Below are 20,515 nucleotides of genomic sequence, written 5' to 3'. Positions count from 1 at the left end.
TGGAAAAAAAGAGCCGATGCTGGCACACTGAATAATAGGACACATGCTGCTTTATTTTTCTATAAAGACAGAAACATCTACGTAAAAATGACTAACCTCCACACTGCCTTCGTTGTAAGGAAATAATATGAATGCACGACAAAGACAAAAGGAAACAAAGTCGCGTCTTACAGTGTAAACCTCTGTAGGGGGCTAGTGCCGTCAGTGTACCTCACAAGATGCACTGTAGGCATTACTAAAGGTTCATTGCACTTATCTTTGAGCCATTCAATAATCGAGCTCTTTTGTACCTGCCGTGGTATCGATCTTATCTGCACAGTGTTTTTGAGGCAATAATTCATACAAGAACCAACCGGGTAATATATTCGGAAGTTGTTCAAGGACGCTTTTTTTTCCTTTTCTCTTCTTTTAAACAATATGATTCATCTGATGATGCGTCACTCTACGTTTTGGCCTAATATATGAATTCAGGGTTTGGAAGGAACCTCTCCTTCGTCCTGTACGCATTATTATAAACTTACTCCCTTTTTCAGGTCGCGGCTCGACTCCAGTAGATTGAGCAGAATTTTCACTCGTCCAATATTTCATGACTGTATGATCTTGATTAACCCCATGTACCGTGGAAATTTCTAATAGAAATTCTACTTATACTTCATTCTCTAAAACTTGCATACAAGCTTTGTTCTTGCACATTTCATTTCAGTTCCTTCCAGTAAGATGTCCTTGTCTTTAACTTTTCTTTGTCTGATTCCAATTTGTTTCGGCAGTTTTTCAATAGATTCTTTGCCACCACGAGACCCAATATTTCTTTAACACCTAACAATACACCGTCAAGAGTTGGGATTTCCTTTTTGCATTATTACGTAACAGCGTTTGTTGTAAACCGCATAGATCAAATTCTTCTGTATCTGTAATCGTCTGCTATCTTTCTCTCTTTTTTATTTATTATTATTATTTTTTTCATTTATTTATTGTCTCGGAAAACAGGAATTTCGTGTTCTTGCTCACTCCTTTCGCCTTCCTTACATCTACGAAAACCTGTCGTTCTGTCCAGCTTAGTTACTTCAATAGTATGTTATGTAGCATAGCCAGATCTATATCTTTATTAGTTTCATATTCTTGTTCCCATCTAAAATGTCGGTAGACGTTTAAATCACTTTATGGACTTGAACAGACACTTAAATCACTTCACAGACTTTAGCTGATACTTAAATCACTTCACAGACTTAAACAGACACTTAAATCACTTCATGGACTTCAGCAATAAAAACCTTTTGTTAGGGGCGCCTTCTATTGCAGATGATAGCGGAGAGGTACCACTGGTACAGAGCAGCTTAACCTACCTGTACTGTCTCTTACATTTGAACTGACAGACAAGAGATGTGGCAAAATATTTGTCACAACTACGATATGTCAACACGTATAATAAAGGTAAATGAATGAGATTCTATATGGAAATGTCACCAACGGCCGGTGTTTCAATTTGAACTGGGGACACTGTAGCATTTTACCTTTTCTTACACGGTCGCCTATCGTCTAGCCACAAAATCTTCAAATTGTCGCTCTGTCTTCCACTTGGGTTTCTACCACCTAAACTTTATCGTCGAATGGAAAGATAGACAACAAAAACATCCTTATATAATTATATCTTGCAGTTGTTCTTGCAGGAGCAAGCACAGGCCTAGGTCAGGGTGAAAAAACCACTTCCCCGTACTAATAACCTTTCTTTTTCCTTAGTGACCCATATACTTAAACATCGATATAGATATCTTTAAGTTTTCCACTTTTTCTCCCAGTCACATTAAACATTCGGAAGATTTTTGTCACAAATTCAGAGAAGCACATATACCACTTCACAACATAAAACTTTTAAGCCTTGACGTAGATTCCCTGTTCACTAAAGTACCAGTACAGGACGTTCTTCAGTTTTTAAGGGTAAAATTATCCCCCTATTCAGATCATTTCCCATTGGCGCTTTGACAAAATAATAAAGCTAGTTGAATTATGTGCATCTAATAACGTATTTTCATTCGGGGAATCATTCTACAAGCAAAAATTCGGGTGTAGTATAGGTAGTCCTTTAAGTCCTGTTCTAGCCAATCTGTACATGGAATACTTTGAAACTACAGTAATAAATGCAATAAAACCCAAAAACATGCTGTGGATGAGATACGTGGATGATATCCTAACATTGGGGGGATAATAGGTGGGGCAATTTCAATGAATTCCTCTCGAAATTAAACACATTAGTGCCCAGCATCAAATTTAAAGTTGAATGGGAAACAGACAACAAAATTCCTTTTCTTGATGTTTTAATAATCAGAGATACGACAGAATACAAATTTACCATATACAGAAAACCAACGTTCTCACTTTCATACATTCACTACTTTAGCTATCATGACATTACTATCAAAATAGGTGTAGCTAGTAACTTGTTCTTAAGAGCCTTACGAATTTGTTCCCCAGAATTCCTGGAAAAAGAATTTGAACTAATTCGCAAGCAACTTTCGTCTTTAAAATATCCTGACCATATAAATGAGAAAGCAATTCACAAAGCAAACGTAATTTTCTACCGACCCCCTAAAGACAAGACCAGAGATACACCCAACAATAAAATAATAATTCCCCACCTGGACACGATTAAGAGAATAACCAACCCCCTCGGAAAATCGAACCCTTTTGTATTGACTTACCCAAACACATTAGCCAAATCCCTGATTAACGTCCAACAAAAGACATCTCCAAAGGACTCTGGGGTATACGAAATCCCATGCCAGGACTGTGACCAATCTTACATCGGATTTACAGGTAAATCCCTTCCCCAGAGATTAATACAACACAAACGGTCAGTTAGGTATGGACAACAGAACTCGGCTATTTTCAACCATATAAATGAACATAACCATAGAATAAACTGGAATTTGTCACGTGTAATTTATAGCATCAACTGCCGGTACAAGAGTCAAATGATGGAATCGGCCTTAATAAAAGAGAGGCATGTAATGAACATCCCAAAAGGAGCATGGATTTCGGACACGATCGACAACGTCTTCATTCAACCAACCCTTAAGAAGATTAAAGGAAGATTATCAGCGGGGGTGACTTAAAATGGCTTGTTTGTGGATGGACCTCTTGGTATAAATACCACCTTTTCTGTAAACTTTTCTCATTCATCTACCTGAAGAGGGAGACAGCAGTCTCTGAAATATAGTACTTTTTCTCTATATTTTGGTGTGTTTTTATGGGCTCCTTTTATTAGATATATATATATATTATATATATATATATATATATATATATATATATATATATATATATATATATATATATATATATATATATATATATATTATATTATATATATATATATATATAATCTATATCATAAATGTTTCAGACTAGATAACTTTCCATTAATCTGTTGAAGAGCTTATTAAAGTGTGGCGTTATAACATATCAGTATTGACATGAAGAAAACAAAAAAACACACACACACAAATAGAGGACATATTTATTTAAAATCCATAGGCAGTTTTAAGGCTCTTCACTGCGGAGACCCTCTAACGGCGGTTGTAACATTTTCCGCGGTGCAGAGAGAGCAAGACGCTCTGCAGCTGTATCTGGATTTCTTTAATATTTTTTTTCTCCATTTCTTTTCAAGTGTAGCGTTCCTTAATTGTTCTCAGTTAAGCGTGTACATGCTAAAAAGTAAATATTTTTATATAGCAACAGAGAGACTTAACAAATGAAGTGGAAAGATGAGATATTCTTGAAAAGAATTTCTTTTCATGACGGAGAAAGTAATTTCATGAGTGAAGAATCCGACGTTCACACATCCTTTGATACGAAAATAAAAAAACCCTAAGGGAATGGAGGATAAAAACTCTTAATGTTTCTGGGTAACTTTCCAATAGACGTTGAACTGCAAGAAAGACGAACTTTTATCATCAATTGGCAGATCTGCAAAGGGATGTCTAAAGGTTTGACTCGGATATTTTGAAGTTTCAAGAGGATACGAGCGCAAAGAAAATCGTCTACGTAGAGGACAGAAAGATATTGAATTGAAATGAGGATTTTTTTTTATCAATATCTGTAGCAGAGTAATATCTGATCTACTTGAACTGCCAAAAAATCTCGAACTTACTACACGAAAATTTTCTTGTTTTTCAAGAATGAATTTGCGCCTTTTTTTTTAGAGAGAGAGAGAGAGAGAGAGAGAGAGAGAGAGAGAGAGAGAGAGAGAGAGAGAGAGAGAGAGAGAGCATATCTGCTACTTTTGAGGTTTATATAGTACGAAAGAATAAGAGTTCATTTCAGTTCACAGTAAGCGTCAAATCTAGGGTGAGATTTGCCATTGTTCCCTGAGAGAGGAAAAAAGATATACAAGCACGCAGGGCATAAGTTCTCTGCCTTGGAACGTTCACGATTTTAGTATTTATTTGACCTCGTCCTGATTTTGTGTTAACCTCAATTTTGCAAGTAAAATGTAGTAAATTACAAGGAAGAGGACGCTTTGCGTGGAACTCTGAGAGTGGAAGTAGTATGCTAGCACTCTCAAACACCTATAGTATTATCCTGAGAGGGTATGCAACTCGGAAATTAATCCTTCTCTCTACATTCTATACCATTGCTGGCTACTTCTGGGCACTCGACATCCATTCTTTCCAGTTATGTTTTAATTAACCGTAAGAGTTACACCTGCCTTGCTTTGTCTCTGGCGGGTCCTTTTATAAATGCTTTGAGACGTCTCTACGTTTCAGTGGCTTCTACTACTACTACTACTGATAAAATAATAATAATAATAATAACAACAACAACAACAAAACAGCAACAAAAACAAGAGCAATAATAATAATAATAATAATAATAATAATAATAATAATAATAATAATAATAATAATAATCAGAAAGACAAGAATAAAGGTAATATAGAAAGTAACTACATGCCTATCACCTGGCTACCAGTAATGTAGAAGTTACTAAATGTATCAGTGAGAAATGATATATAACTACCTAGAGGATATAAAAACCGTCCCCCACAAACAGAGAGGTTACAGAAGGAAGTCACACAGACCAGCTCCTGATAGACAAAATGGTAATAAGGAAGAGCAAGCGAAGGAAAACCAACTTAAGCACGGCATGGATTGACTACAAGAATGCCTTCGACATGATGCAACACACGAGGCTAATATAATAACTGAAAATATCATCAGCTTCCTAAAAGATACAATGCACAACTAGAATACAGTACTTACAAGCTCTGGGATAAGACTAGCAGAGGTTAACATTAGGAGAGGGATCGTTCAAGGCTACTCACTATCCCCACTACTTTTTGCAGTAGCCATGATTCCCATGACAAAAGTATTGTAGAAGATGGATGCTGGGTACCAGCTCAAGAAAGGAGGTAACAGAATTAACAATCTGATGTTCATGTAAGACATCAAGCTCTTTGGTAAGAGCATCAAGGAAATAGATACCCTAATCCAGACTGTAAGAATTGTATCTGGGGATATCAAGAGGGGTTAGGAACAGAAAAATGTGCCTTGATCAACATACAAAAAGGCAAAGTGGCAAGGACTGAAGGAATAAATCTACCAGATGGGAACAGCATTAAAGACATAGAGAAGGCAGGATACAAAAACCTAGGAATGATAGAAGGAGAGGATATAAAACACCAAGAGATGAAGGACATGATCAGGAAAGAATATATGCAGACTTAAGGCGATACTCTAGTCAAAACTGAACGCCGAAGAAATTATGAAAGCCATAAACACCGCAGGAGTAGTGGAGTCTCCGAAGGTTGAACTCCGCAGCATAGACCAGAAAACTAGGAAACACATGGCTGCACAAAGCACTACACCCAAGAGTAAATGTAGACAGACTATACATAATAAGAAAGGAAGGAGGGAGAGGACTACCGCGTCAACATCGAGAGCAGAACAGTGGGGAAATATCTGAAAACCAATGAAGATGAGTGGCTAAATGAGTGCATGGGAAGAAGGACTGATAAAAAGTAGATGAAGACCCGGAAATATACAGAGACAGGAGAAAGAAAAACACAATGGGGGAATGGCACACCAAACCAAAGCATAGACAGTACATGAGACAAGCAAAAGAACTGGCCAGTGATGGAACATGGCAATGTCTACAGAAGGAAAACTCAAGAAGGGAACAGAAGGAATGCTAACAGTGTCACAAGATCAGGCCCTAAGAACCAGATATTTAAAAAAATAGCACATAACCAGTACAAAAAGAGGCATGATTCAATAGCAAAGGCCCTCTATGGAGCCTGTGCAAGAAACACCGCTAGCTTCCAGTAATAAGTAGTACAAACACCAACCCTGAGGGTGTGATAGAAAATGATCAGGCAAAGATCCTCTGGGTCTATGGTATCAGAATAGATAGGGTGATACGTGCCAATAGACCATACGTGATGTTGATTGACAAAATCATGAAGAATGTATCACTCACTAATGTCGCAATGCCATGGGGCACCAGACTAGATGAGAAAGTAAGTTAAAAAAAAGGATAAGTATCAAGACCTGAAATAAAAAATAAGACGGATATGATATAAGATATTGGAAATTGAACTTGTAATCATAGGAACACTAGGCATGATCCCAAGATCCCTGAAAAGGAACCTGGAAAAACTAGATGCCAAAGTAGCTCCAGTACTCATGTAGAAAAGTGTGCAACTAGAAACAGCGCATATAATTAGAAAAGTGATGGACTCCTAAGGAGGGAGGATGCAACCCGGAACCCCACACTATAAAAACCACCTAATCGAATAGGATGACCATGATTGACAAGATACCGCCCCCGCAGACTTTCTTGCTACAGTCCTTCAACCAACTCGTCCGAAGATGACCTGCGAGAAGGTCTAAACTTCACGTGATACCAGCTAGACCAGCACCAATACTAGCCCTAAACCAAAGACGACAACGGCCCGGAACTGAACTACGCCTATGGAATAATACCGGCACTGACGACGACCCCTGCTTGGCCTTGACCCGATATCCTGTTCTAATAAAAGATTACCTTCAGCATTTATAATTTTTTGGAAATTCCCCATATGAATACTGGCCAGTTAACTGTCTTATTTGGGGGATTTTTTTCCGTTTTATTATCTTGAGAACTAGATAAAAATAAAATTTTCATTTGATTAAGGCCTTTTGAGAGGGGTTTTATATACAAAAACAGTCTGCTTGAAGTACATTTACTCACCACGACATAAACATAAGTATTTGAAGGAAGACAAAATTTTCAGGACATGAATTGCGTTCAATCCTTTGGAAGAGGAAATTCTGAAGATTCATCAGGTAAGTAAACAAGTGTTCTTTTTCCTCATAATATGAAAATAAATCTTTTATCTCACAATACAAGTTATGAAAATTAAAATTATTCAAATATAGAGAGCAGAGGACATTTTACGTTTTTTTAAATGCTATTCATTCCCAGCATCACCAGTGTAATACAAAAAAAGAATTGTTTGGTAAGAGAGAACATTCAGTCATATCGTGCACAGTAAGATTATACTTAAGATCCATTTCATTAATAACCCTTACAAACATGCTATATCTTATTCCCGATTTTTTTTTTTTTTTTCATTTACTCATTATAAAGACCTTGCGCTTCGATATACTTTGAATTTCAAGCTATTTTTTCTGATTACTTTGACATCCATGAAAGCTTGTCTTATTTTCTTCCTTCTCACCTTTACATTGAATCAAGTGTTATGTATGATTCTTGTCGAACTGAATTTTTCCAAATACTAAAGATGCCGTCAGCATACAGGAACCATATCACATTGTTAAAATGAAGTTAGCTTGTCTACTCTTATAACATTCCACGTTAAAGTTAGAAAAAAAAACGAATGAAAAGTAATTTTCCACCTGTGTACTAACTTTCTGTCTAAGATATTTTTCATTAAATACAAAGCTAGTATCTAATACAAAATTTATTTCATTGTTATATAATAATAACCGATAAAATAAAATACAAATCTATCTAGTCCATATTTCAAAACATCTAGAACGTCATTAACAGTACAAAGTTATTCAGATGCCATCAATAAATTCACCGTCCTGAACTTACACTTTTGGAGTTTATTTTACATCATTGATAGAATTAATTATATATGATTTGGTAATTGTGCTAACTAAAGGCTGCAAGAATTTGGGAAGAATTTAAAAAAAAAAATATATGACACTGCTAACTGTGATGATTGTAGGCTTCATAAGAAAATTGTGTTTATGGGTGTCTTTATATTACCATACCTATAGGGGAGAAATGCGATATATGAGGGAAACTTTGATTTGACAGTGAAATTCGCGAATAACTGAGTTACATACCAACGGTTCATATCTACAAATCATTATTTTACGCATTATGTACGCTTCCTAACTGATAATGACAATAACACTTCCTTCGTCGGCTTTATTGATATATTGATTACTAATTTATTTTGTAGATTTTAGAGCTACAATGATTTTTTAAGAATATAGTTAAAATGGGCCCGTTTACTGTGAACCCCATAAAATATACCTTTAGATAGTTCAAAATATTATGTTTATCGGTATTATTTGCTACTAACTTTTTTTTTTTCTTTTCTTTTTTTTACAAAATTTTAACGATATTTACAATGTAGGTTTATTGAACATTTACCAAAACTTAGCACTGTCTTCATACCTCGTGACAACTGTCGGGTTAAAAGCATACATCAATTGGATTCATCTTCTATCTCTTTCCATGTTGAGTTGATTAGCGATTCCAGTTTTCCCTCGTGGTTGGATTCTGCTTTCGCTCTCTGCTTCTGAGGCGATCATAGTATAATGAGTTCAACAGAAGGCGATTCCCCTCCGGAGGTATGTCTCTGCAAAAGTCAATTCTGATACGTTGAACAATTTAGAAACGAAAGTTTTTTGGAGTCTCTGGGGATTTTTATCCGGAAATTCTGATGATAATTTCTAATTCACAGAAGATACAGCTTTTCAAGGTTCTCATAATTTAGGTCATCAGGGAATCTGGCATTACACACCTTCCCTTTTATACACTTTGAGGGACTTCATATGCAATTTTGCGTTATGAGCACTAAACAAAGTCTTCTTTAAGTCTAAACACAATAGCCCGATGATAATCAAATATATCATACAAAACATGTATGTATATGTGTGTGTTTGCGCGTTTGCCTATTCCGAAATTTGGTGACGTAACATCTCCGGCACGCTAACAGTTAATTGAAGACATTTTCTACAAAATCAATCCAGACTATATTGCTAGTTTTATTGCAGCTTTTGTTTTGATGACTGATGAACATAGAGTCAACTTGTTCTGTTTTCCCGAAGCAGACCTTCGGAATACAGACCAATCAATAGGGGGTTGAATAAGAGAGAGAGAAAAAAAAGGGAAAAATGGGGAATTTCTTTTTTGCTTGAGAGTCACTTTAAAGGGAAATATGATGATACATAAAATAATCTACCTAAAATTTTATATAGAAAAACTCTTCTAGTAATTTTTGTGATACGTTGCACCATTTTAGTGCCAATGTTGTGAAAACGCTCGAAAATCGTCTCCCAAACGTGGACTTATACTGGCTTAGGACAGACAGTGAATGCTCACTGGCGTAATTACCACACTTACACCCAACCATCCACCCAAAACGTGAAGTTATCAATTGTAGTCATTGCTATACCAATTCTTACTGCATAATTAGAAGTATTGGCTTCCCGGATAGTGTTAATTTTCTCGCTATGTACAGCATGACAAGCTATCTTGTTCAATATAGGAAGATCATAAACTGTTGTTGGGTTATTTTGTAGAATTATTGTAATAGCAGCTAGGTAGTGAATTATTATTCTTTTCTGATTATTCTATTCCATGAGCTGTTTCACTCTTTGGCATTAGTAAGTTTCTAATGATGTCAGCATTTGAACACGACAGCCGGTTGCATGACTCTCACATCACAGAACATTATAAGCCTTCATTTCTACAGCTGCAGGTTGTAATCATACAACATTTGAAGTATTTGCATGATACAATGTTTAACAGGCCTGGAGGACCAGGGTTTTATCTGTACTGATTGGTACCAGTCCTTTGGTAGTCGCATTTCAAACCCCATTGTGTAGGTGGCAAACTAATTTCCTAACACTTCTGCATTGTGATATGTATGTAAGGAATGTAATTGACCGGTTGCATCTGTTGGAAGTAAAGAAACCAAAGTGAATTTGACTTCATTCAGTGACTGGCCAAAGCACCGATATCTTGAATCACTATGGGTTTCACATTCATTAGTCCCATATAACTGAAGACTGAAAGCCTTTCCTATTTCAGCAATCTTCTTCGGTTCAGCAGATGGTTCTTTAAACATGGCAACAATATCTTCTAGGTCTTCATGATTTTCCAGCAGGCTTGTAATAAGAAAAGAATGCTGTCCTTGATGACTGATCCAAATTTCATGGAGGATGGCATATACAGTTTGCTTTCTGTATTGCATATGCCTGGCTGTAAGATGTAAGGGTTTTGTGTTTGGTCCACCCAAGACTAATAATTAAGAGGTCTGCATCGTCCCCTACTATTATTACTGATTCAGCTTTGATAGATTCTTCAATAGCAGTAGCAGCAATCAGTGTGTCTGTATCTTAAGTTGCCTATCTTACAGTAAAAACCTCAATGATCAATCTATTGATGAGCAATATGATAAACCGGCTTTTATTTCTCTCATTTAAGAATAATTTACTATGGTTTGTTGTTGCTGGTAGAATTAATCATTCGATGAGCATGCTCATCACATTTTGTACTTTTTTCTGCCAGGCTCTCTGGATATCCATCAAATATAACGATGGCATTTCTTTCGTAGTGATTCTTTACATACTTAATGTACCTGTTTAGAATTGCTGATAATATCTCTCCATCAATTACATAAATTGTATTTTCAACAATTCCTGTGTCACTAAACAGTGGATGTACTTCACACATCATTGTATACGGAGCTAGTTCATACTCAAAGTTAAGTTTGAATAGTTCGTGTGAGTTCCTGATGAATGAAATTCTTCTAAATAACATCTCATGCTCAACTGGACATGCAGCATCTTCTATTTTTACTCCTGTCATGGCAGCTCGCAAGGGTCTGACCCTTTTCTTTCATTTAAACTTGACTTTTTCAAAGTTGCTGCTAACAATATGCCAATAATATTAACATTGAGGAAATTCCAACATTATTTGCATTATGAGGTAAGATTTGTTTCTAAACATCCTGTTACTTCTATGTGATCGACATAATGCTATCAAAATCTGGAAATGGTGGTTGGGATGAGAACCACTCTACAAAGTGTTGAAGATCTTGGTTGTCCCTTAAAGAGCAGGCCTTTCTGGTATATACTTGCTGCTCTCCCGTAGTGTAAGCACCATCATAGTATTTCTCAGTTTTCTCTGTCACCCTCATATTAATAAGCATTCCAAGTCCCATTTGGTTGGTATTGAGTCCGTCATTCCTCTATCATCTGTGAATCCGCCAGAATTCCTCATCGACTGCATCAATGGCTCTGTTAGACCAAAACCTATATGAAATGTTTTCTGACTGTCTTGTTAAAAAAAACATTTTTGAACATAATCTCCAAATTATTTGGAGGTAATGCAGTCCTGCAAGTCATATATGTCTTGTAATTAATTTTGCATTAAGAAAATGACCACTGGCATGAAATAGGGTAGCATCTTTTGAATTGCCTAAATGCTCTGTTTCAATAAACAGTTTTACCAGTGTTACCAGTTCAAAGTACTGTACCCAGTTTTGCAGTGACACTTTTGCTCTTTATCAAACTGAAGGTGCCACTGAACTTACAGAGCACATATTGTATTATTACACTGTCAATCCATTAGAGCCAGTGTCTCTTAAAGCTGCTTCTGTTGTTGACCATTTATCAGGAGAGAGGTCAGTTTCATTTAAGATTAATATAGATAGTGCAACATATGCTGGTATATGTTCCCTGAGTTCTCTTGAATAAGCATGCCCAATTAACATTTTGTCAACAGATACACTTGCATACACAGTACTGAAAAGTTCTTTTATTCTACTTCCATTCACGATTAAATCAATTGCACCCATAAAGGACATCAATAAGTGGAAACCGCCAAAGATGGACAATAACCTGATATACAAAGGTTGATTAAAGGTAACAAAGCAACTTTGTTGGTTCAGTTGTTTGCATTTCTCTACAGCTTGATCAAATCCTGTGTATATGATGTAATAATTGGTCGGTGGGCATATGTAAAGGAAAAGTATGAGATCTGGTACATATCATGTGGAAAGTTTGCAGTACATTTCTTCATGTAACCATTCTAACCTGTACACATGAGCTCTTTTGCTATTACTGATACAAATGTGGACACTGGATTCATACTTGCTAAATCCCTGACTTTTATATGCAGCAGTGTTCCTGCATTTACTTTCAAATATATATATATATATATCTATATATATATATATATATATATACTATATATATATATATATATATATATATATATATATATATATATATATATATATATAGATATATATATATATATATATATATATATATATATATATATATATATATACTACATACATATACATACATATATATGCAAATTATATATATGATATATATATATATATATATATATATATTATACATATATATACATATATATATATATATATATATATATATATATATATATATATATATATATATATATATATATATATATATATATATATATATATATATATACATACATACATACATACACATACATATATATATACACATATATACCCACTATATATATAATATATATATATATATATATATATATATACATATATATATTATATATATATATATATATGTTATATATATGTTATTTATAATACGCATAAAAATGAAAAAAGTTAGTAACTGTACGAAAGTTGGATATTAAAACTGTGAGTTACATGTGTTTACAGTTTTAACTAATATTAACATCAACTGGGTTATTCATGCAGATTTTATTACCCAGAGAGCTAATTGTAATTGGGAGCACTATGCAACTAATTTTAGCTTCACTTATAATTATCAATTAATGAATAAGCCAACTTTCAAACATTTCCCCAGTAATTGGCTTTAAACACGTTTTAATATAAATTATTTATTAATCTCGTTATACCTATTACTAAACGTTTTGATCAAAATGAACATCCCTTAAAATATACCCAAGGATGCTTAGCAATATAAGGAACATTAAAGTTTAGCCTATATCCTGCGTATACTTGTGTAAAATGTTCAAAAACTGCAACAGTTACTGTGGTTTAGAAAATATCATAGGTGAAAACAGGATCATTTTATCTGTAAGTAAGCTTAAAAACTGAATTACAAGATTACTTGTAGGAGAGTTAATCTATGGCAAAGTGATGAACGTTACTTATGTTGAGTTGCTACAAAAAAAAAAAAAACTTAACAAAGCGTTTCGCTCATCACAGAACACTACCTCAGAACAGGGACTGTTCTTTTGCTGAAAATATTTTGTTATTGTTGTTTATAATGTGTAATACATGTCGTAGCCTATTATTGGAAAACGAAGTAAATATTGAAAACTCATGAGTTTATTGGTGTTACGCTACAGATGAGATTTAACATAAATTAGATACTCCTTTACCGCCAGGGGTCTCATTTAATCCTTATCTACATAAGAATCCAGAAAAACTCCAGTCTCTCTCAAGTACAGTGACATTATTCTCACCTGCTCCGGATATTTTTGTTTGAAAATTTAAAAGCTCTTTGTGCATATTCAATAATAATAATTAAAAAAATGGGAACACCAAGCATAAAAAAAGAAAGTTATGTTCAAATACATACTACAGACGAAAATGGTCAAATGCCTAAAACCTTACTGTATGAATATTTTCTTGACCTCATTACAACGGAAGATTCTTCACCACAAAAAAGATCATCCTCGTCTCACATTTTCACTCATTCCTTTGATGTCGCTCAACTGACAAATTGCCTTTAAGGTCGTTGGAATTTGCTGAGAAAGAATCGTCTCTGCTCTAGCGTGAAGATTTCCTTAGGTTCCTTACGATTAAACTTCAAATGTACCGATTAATAAGAATGACTTCATCAGCAAAAAGCACGCTGTGGGACATTCAAGTCTCTTTCAGAATATCAGAATTCTAAGGAACGAGGCTCGAATCACATTCATGTTCCTTGGAATATATTCTATATCTAGAATCATATTTTCTGTTTTTAATTTTTGCCCTATTTTAATTTAAATGTGTAATTTACCAGAATTCTACGCAGTTGTGTATTCATGTGTTGAAAAAGTAAATACAACACCAAAATAAATGAACAGATGAATATGTCAGTGACCCAGATTCTGGGTGAATATGGAAGAAATAATCAATACACAGTTACGTGTGGAACAGAAATGAATTCCACTCTCATCAGGATCGAACCCACATCTTCGAAATGAAAAGCAAGGATGCTGCAAACAAAGCCACACAAGCCATAAGTACCACTATACCTAAGGCTTTACCTGGACAATCTACTGCCTCGTACACAAGCGTGTTTTCCACAACTACACGAAGCAGCAGTTATCCTTCCCTGGTGAAGCCTTAGGTACAATGGTACTTAGGTTGCAACTTCTTATATGATTTGTGTGACTTTGCTAGCAGCGCACTTACCTTTAATCTGAAAAACTGGGGTTAGATCCAATTGTGAGCCAGAATTTAATTTTTTTCCATAATTCCTATCATATTCACTCAGAACGGATAATTCGAAAGAAATGCTGTCAACTGGGTCACTGATGAGTCAGGAAGAGAGGGAAACCCTGCTGTGATACAAGGTAGTTACCCTACCCGGGATTATCTTTAGGTACAATGCTACTTAATTTCAAACTTCTCCTATATATATATATATATATATATATATATATATATATATATATATATATATATATATTATATAGATATATATACTATATATATATATATATATATATATAGATATATATATATATATATATATATATATATATATATATATATATATATATATATATATATATATATATATATATATATATATATATATATATATATATATATATATATATATATATATATATATATATATATATATATATCTATATATATATATATATATATATATATATATATATATATATATATATATATATATATATATATATATATATATATATATATATATATATATATATATATATATATCTATATATATATATATATATATATATATATATATATATATATATATATATATATATATATATATATATATATATATATATATCTATATTATATATATATATATATAGATAGATCTATTATATATATATATATATATATATATATATATATATATATATATATATATATCTAATAAAAGGAGCCCATAAAAACACCAAAATAGAGAAAAAGTACTATATTTCAGAGACTGCTGTCTCCCTCTCAGGTAGATGAATGAAAGAAAATGTTTACAGAAAGGTGGTATTTATACCAAGAGGTCCATCCACAAACAATTTAAGCCATTTTAAGTCACCCCCGCTGATAATCTTCCTCTAATCTTCTTAATGGGTTGGTTGAATGAAGACGTTGTCGATCGTGTCCGAAATCCATCCTCCTTTTGAGATGTTCATTACCTGCCCTCTCTTTTATTAGGCCTTGATTCCATCATTTGACTCTTGTACCGGCAGTTGCTGCTATAAATTACACGTGACAAATTCCAGTTTTTATTCTATGGTTTATGTTCATTTATATGGTTGAAAATAGCCGATTTCTGTAGTCCATACCTAACTGACCGTTTGTGTTGTATTATCTCTGGGAAGGGATTTACCTGTAATAACCGATGTAAGATTGGTCACAGTCCTGGCATGGGATTTCGTATACCCCAGAGTCCTTTGGAGATGTCTTTTGTTGGACGTTAATCAGGGATTTGGCTAAGGTGTTTTGGGTAAGTAAATCTAAACAAAAGGGTTCGATTTTTCCGAAGGGGGTTAAGAAAGAATGAACCATACATAATATATTTATGTATATATATGTACATAATATATATGTAATAATATTATATACATATATATAAAAATATATATATATATATATATATAATATATATATTATACTATATATATATATATAATATATATTCTATATATATATATATTATAGATATATATATATATATATATATATATATATATATATATATATATAGAATATATAAATGTCTATTATATATAGATATATATATATAATAATATATATAATATAATATATCTATATAAGATATATATATATTATATATATTATATATAAAATAATATATATAATTAAATATATACTATATAAGTATATATACATATAATATATATATATAATAGTATATCTATATCTATATTATATTATATATATCTATATCTATATATAATATATATAGATTATAAATATATATACATATATATTTATACTATAAATTATAATATAACTATATATATATAAGATATATATATTATACATATATATATATAATATATAATATTATTATCTATATATATATATATATATATCTATATATATATGATATATATATATATATATATATAATTATAATACATTATAAATATATATAATATATATATATATATAATATATATATAGATATATATATAATATCTATATATATATATATATATATATTACAATATATTAGTATATAATATATTAATAAATAATATATTTATTAGATTATTAATAGATATCTATATATATATATATATATATATATATATATATAATATAGTATATCTATCTATATATATATATATATAATATATATATAATAAAAAGGAGCCCATGACCCCAGATATATTTTTTTTTTTAGAGAAAAATACTATATTTCGGAGGCTGTGTCTCCCTCTTCAGATAGATGAATGAGAAAAGTTACAGAGAAAGTGGTATTTGTACCAAGAGGTCCATCCACAGGTAAGCCAATTTAGGTCACTCCTGCTAATAATCTTCCTTTAATCTTCTTAAGCGTTGGTCGAATGAATACTTTGTCAGGGGCATCTGAATCCTATGCTAACTTTGAGATATTCATTACCTGCCTCTGTTTAATCAAGGATGATTCCATTATTCGACTCTTGTACCGGCAGTTGTTGCTATAAATCATACGTGACAAATTCCAGTTTATTCTATGGTTATGCTCATTTATATTGTTGAAAATAGCTGAGTTCTGTTGTCCATACCTAACTGATCGCTTATGTTGAATTAATCTCTGGGGAAGTGATTTTCCTGTAAATCCGATGTAAGACTGGTCACAGTCCAGGGATAGTATTTCGAAAACGCCTGTGTCCTAAGGGGATGTCTTTTGTTGGACGTTAATAAGGTTATTTGGCTGAGGTGTTTGGGTAAGTAAATGCAAGACGGTTAGATTTTCCGAGTCTGGGTCACCGTCTTAATCCTGTCCAGGTGTGGAATTTTTATTTTATTGGCTGTCTCTCTGGTCTTTCTTGAGGGGATCGGTAGAAAATTACATTTCCTCAATTGTATGGTCAGGATACCTTAATGACGAAAGTTGCTCACTAGTTAGCTCAAATTATTTTTCCAGGAAATATGGGGAACAAATTCGTAAGGCTTTTACGAATTGGTTGCTGGCTACGCCTATCCTGATAGGAATGTCGTGATAGCTAAAGTAGTGAATGTCTGGAAATGAAAACGTTGGTTTTCTGTATATGGTAAATTTGTATTCTGTCGTGTCTCTGATTATTAAAACATCAAGAAAAAGAATTTTGTTGCCTGTTTCCCATTCAACTTTAAATTTTATTCTGGGCACTAATGAGTTGAATTTTGAAAGGAATTCATTAAAATTGCCCCAAAATGTTAAAATATCTACAAATCTCATCCACAGCATGTTTTTTTTGTGTTTTATTGCATTTTTTATTTCTGTAGTTTCAAAGTACGTATTCCAGATTGGCTAAATAAAAAAAGGACTTAAAGGACTACCCATACTGCACCCGAATTTTTGCTAATAGATTGATTCCCCGAATGACAATACGTTATTAGATACACATAATTCAACTAAATTTATTATTTAGCCAAGCGCCAATAGGAAATGATCTGAATAAGGGGATAATTTTTCCCTCAAATACTGAAAAACGTCCTGTACTGGTACTTTTGTGAATAGGGAATCTACGTCAAGGCTTAAAAGTTTTATGTTGTGAAGTGGTATATGTGCTTCTCTGTATTTGTGACAAACATCTTCCGAATGTTTAAATGTGACTGGGAGAAAAAGTTTCTAAAAAAGGGGAAAGGAGGACAGCTAACCATTTAGAAATTTTGTAATTGAAAGCTCCGGCACATGAAACGATGGGTTTCAATGGAAGATTGTCTTTTGTTGAGTTTTGATGGGAAGGCCAAAAAACAAAAAAGTAGGGTAGTTTAGGATTAATTTTTGTCAAAAATTCAGAGAAACACATATACCACTTCACAACATAAAACTTTTTATGGTCTCCATAGTAATGGTCCTCGAATTTTGGATTTTACTAAAACCTTCCTTGTGGGGCAGGGGGGGCGGGGGGGGGGGGGGGGGACTCTAAGGTAAGGAATTTGGTATAGCCCTAGCTTTCATAGCAAACAAACAAACAAACAGAGAAACAGACAGAAATTGCCTTTTATATAGATAAGTTGCCATGAGGCTCGCTGGCTGCGGCTGTAGTATATTAGCTCAGTGCTTATAGTCAGTGGTCTGGGTAACCCTTATTTTTAAAGATTTTCATCTGATATCACTGTAATTGTGTCGAAACTCAATTAGCACACCATAGTTCTGAAATAATGCCTGACATTTTTCATGCAAAGATTTTTTTTCTTTTCCTTATATTCACTTACGAGAGTATGATGATATTTACGATAGTCACTTTTACGTTTTTGTTGAGTTGTTTGTAATAAGGATTATGATATAGATTCAGTTTTCATCTCTACATAATAATAAACTGTCCCTGTATACTCTCTGGGTAAAAAGAAAGATGAAACATTATCATATGAGAAGAGGTATGCTCGCATATTTCGAATGAAATTCCGTCGTCCCAAGCTGCATTAAATACCTCTTTGCATAAGTAATTCAAGAGGAGAGTAAATAGAAATGAATTAGTTTGGCTCAGAGATAAATCCCCCGGAAAAGAGATTATTCAAGAATCTTTGCTGCCATCTCGGTGGTTAAGCTCAGAATGTAATTACGGGTGGTGAAATTCAATTTATTATTTCATTTAGATTCCTCGCCTTTTTATCAACTTATTTTGAATAAAATAACATTTGGAAGAGTTTTTAATGTTTCTGAGGTATGTCTATATGGCTTTTTCCATAGAGACATTCTGTCAGTTTTATAAGTTACCTTTGGGGACATAGAGGGGACTCAGGAAAAGTAGAGAACCTGTTCAATAATGAAAGGTACGAAGTGACTAAGTATTGATGAAATTATACAGTTTTATACGAATTCTTTCCGACTCAGAACAAGTAAACTTTTATCAGAATGATGAAAACTTAAATAGAAAAATTCGCATTAGCGGGTATTATAATAATGCAATAATTCAAAGGAAACTCATAATCACATGAGTCAATAAAACAAAATGGAAAAGTAAATCCACAATAATATGTCTGTTTGATCTTGTTATTTAAAGTACAAAGCAAAAAGGTTTAGATGAGATGCAGGTCATCGAAAGCTTTCTGCTTTGTATCTTAAATAACCAGATCAACAGACATATTATAGTGGATTTACTTTTCCAATGCAATAATTGATAATCTTTCTCACTTGCACGCATATAAACGTGTAACAAAATATCTCATTGCCATTTTCTCTATGTCGCCCCCCCCCCCAAAAAAAAAAGTCAAAAAAAGAAAAAAAAAAAAACAAACTTGATGCCAAGGGGTTCTAAATATCAAGAAAAAAATCAGTTTAAAATGATACATAATGGTTTCACTTATTCAAGCTTCTCGCAATAAACATTAACCCCAAGTATGGATGATCAGCTCTTTGATCTTTTTAACTTGTCTTTTTCAGAGAAAAAGACAAGCCGTATACCTGAAATAGAAAAATGGGCAGCTGCAGAAATAATCTCTTATTTGTAACCTCGGGAATAAATGCATTTCCGTAAAAATAAACATTTCCATAACATATTCAAATGCTACTCCGTCTCACGGCCAAACACGGAGGCAAATGACATTACCAAGTTTCCTACATTCATCTTGAATTCTTGTAGTGCATAAAGATGGAAAAAACGGAAAAATCTTTATTGTTTTACATAATACGCCTACTTATGAAAGGAAATGCCAAATTCTTCACAGTTTGTTTCAGGATAAGTAATTTAAAAATATATTTTTTTTATTGAACACAGTAAGAGACAAACCGGTAACAAGACCTGCAGACGAGAATGGTGCTCTAGACGATTATTTTAGGAACATCTC

Source organism: Macrobrachium nipponense, chromosome 36, assembly GCF_015104395.2.
Source record: "Macrobrachium nipponense isolate FS-2020 chromosome 36, ASM1510439v2, whole genome shotgun sequence".
Taxonomy (NCBI): Eukaryota; Metazoa; Arthropoda; class Malacostraca; order Decapoda; family Palaemonidae; genus Macrobrachium; species Macrobrachium nipponense.
This window is presented reverse-complemented; position numbering follows the sequence as displayed.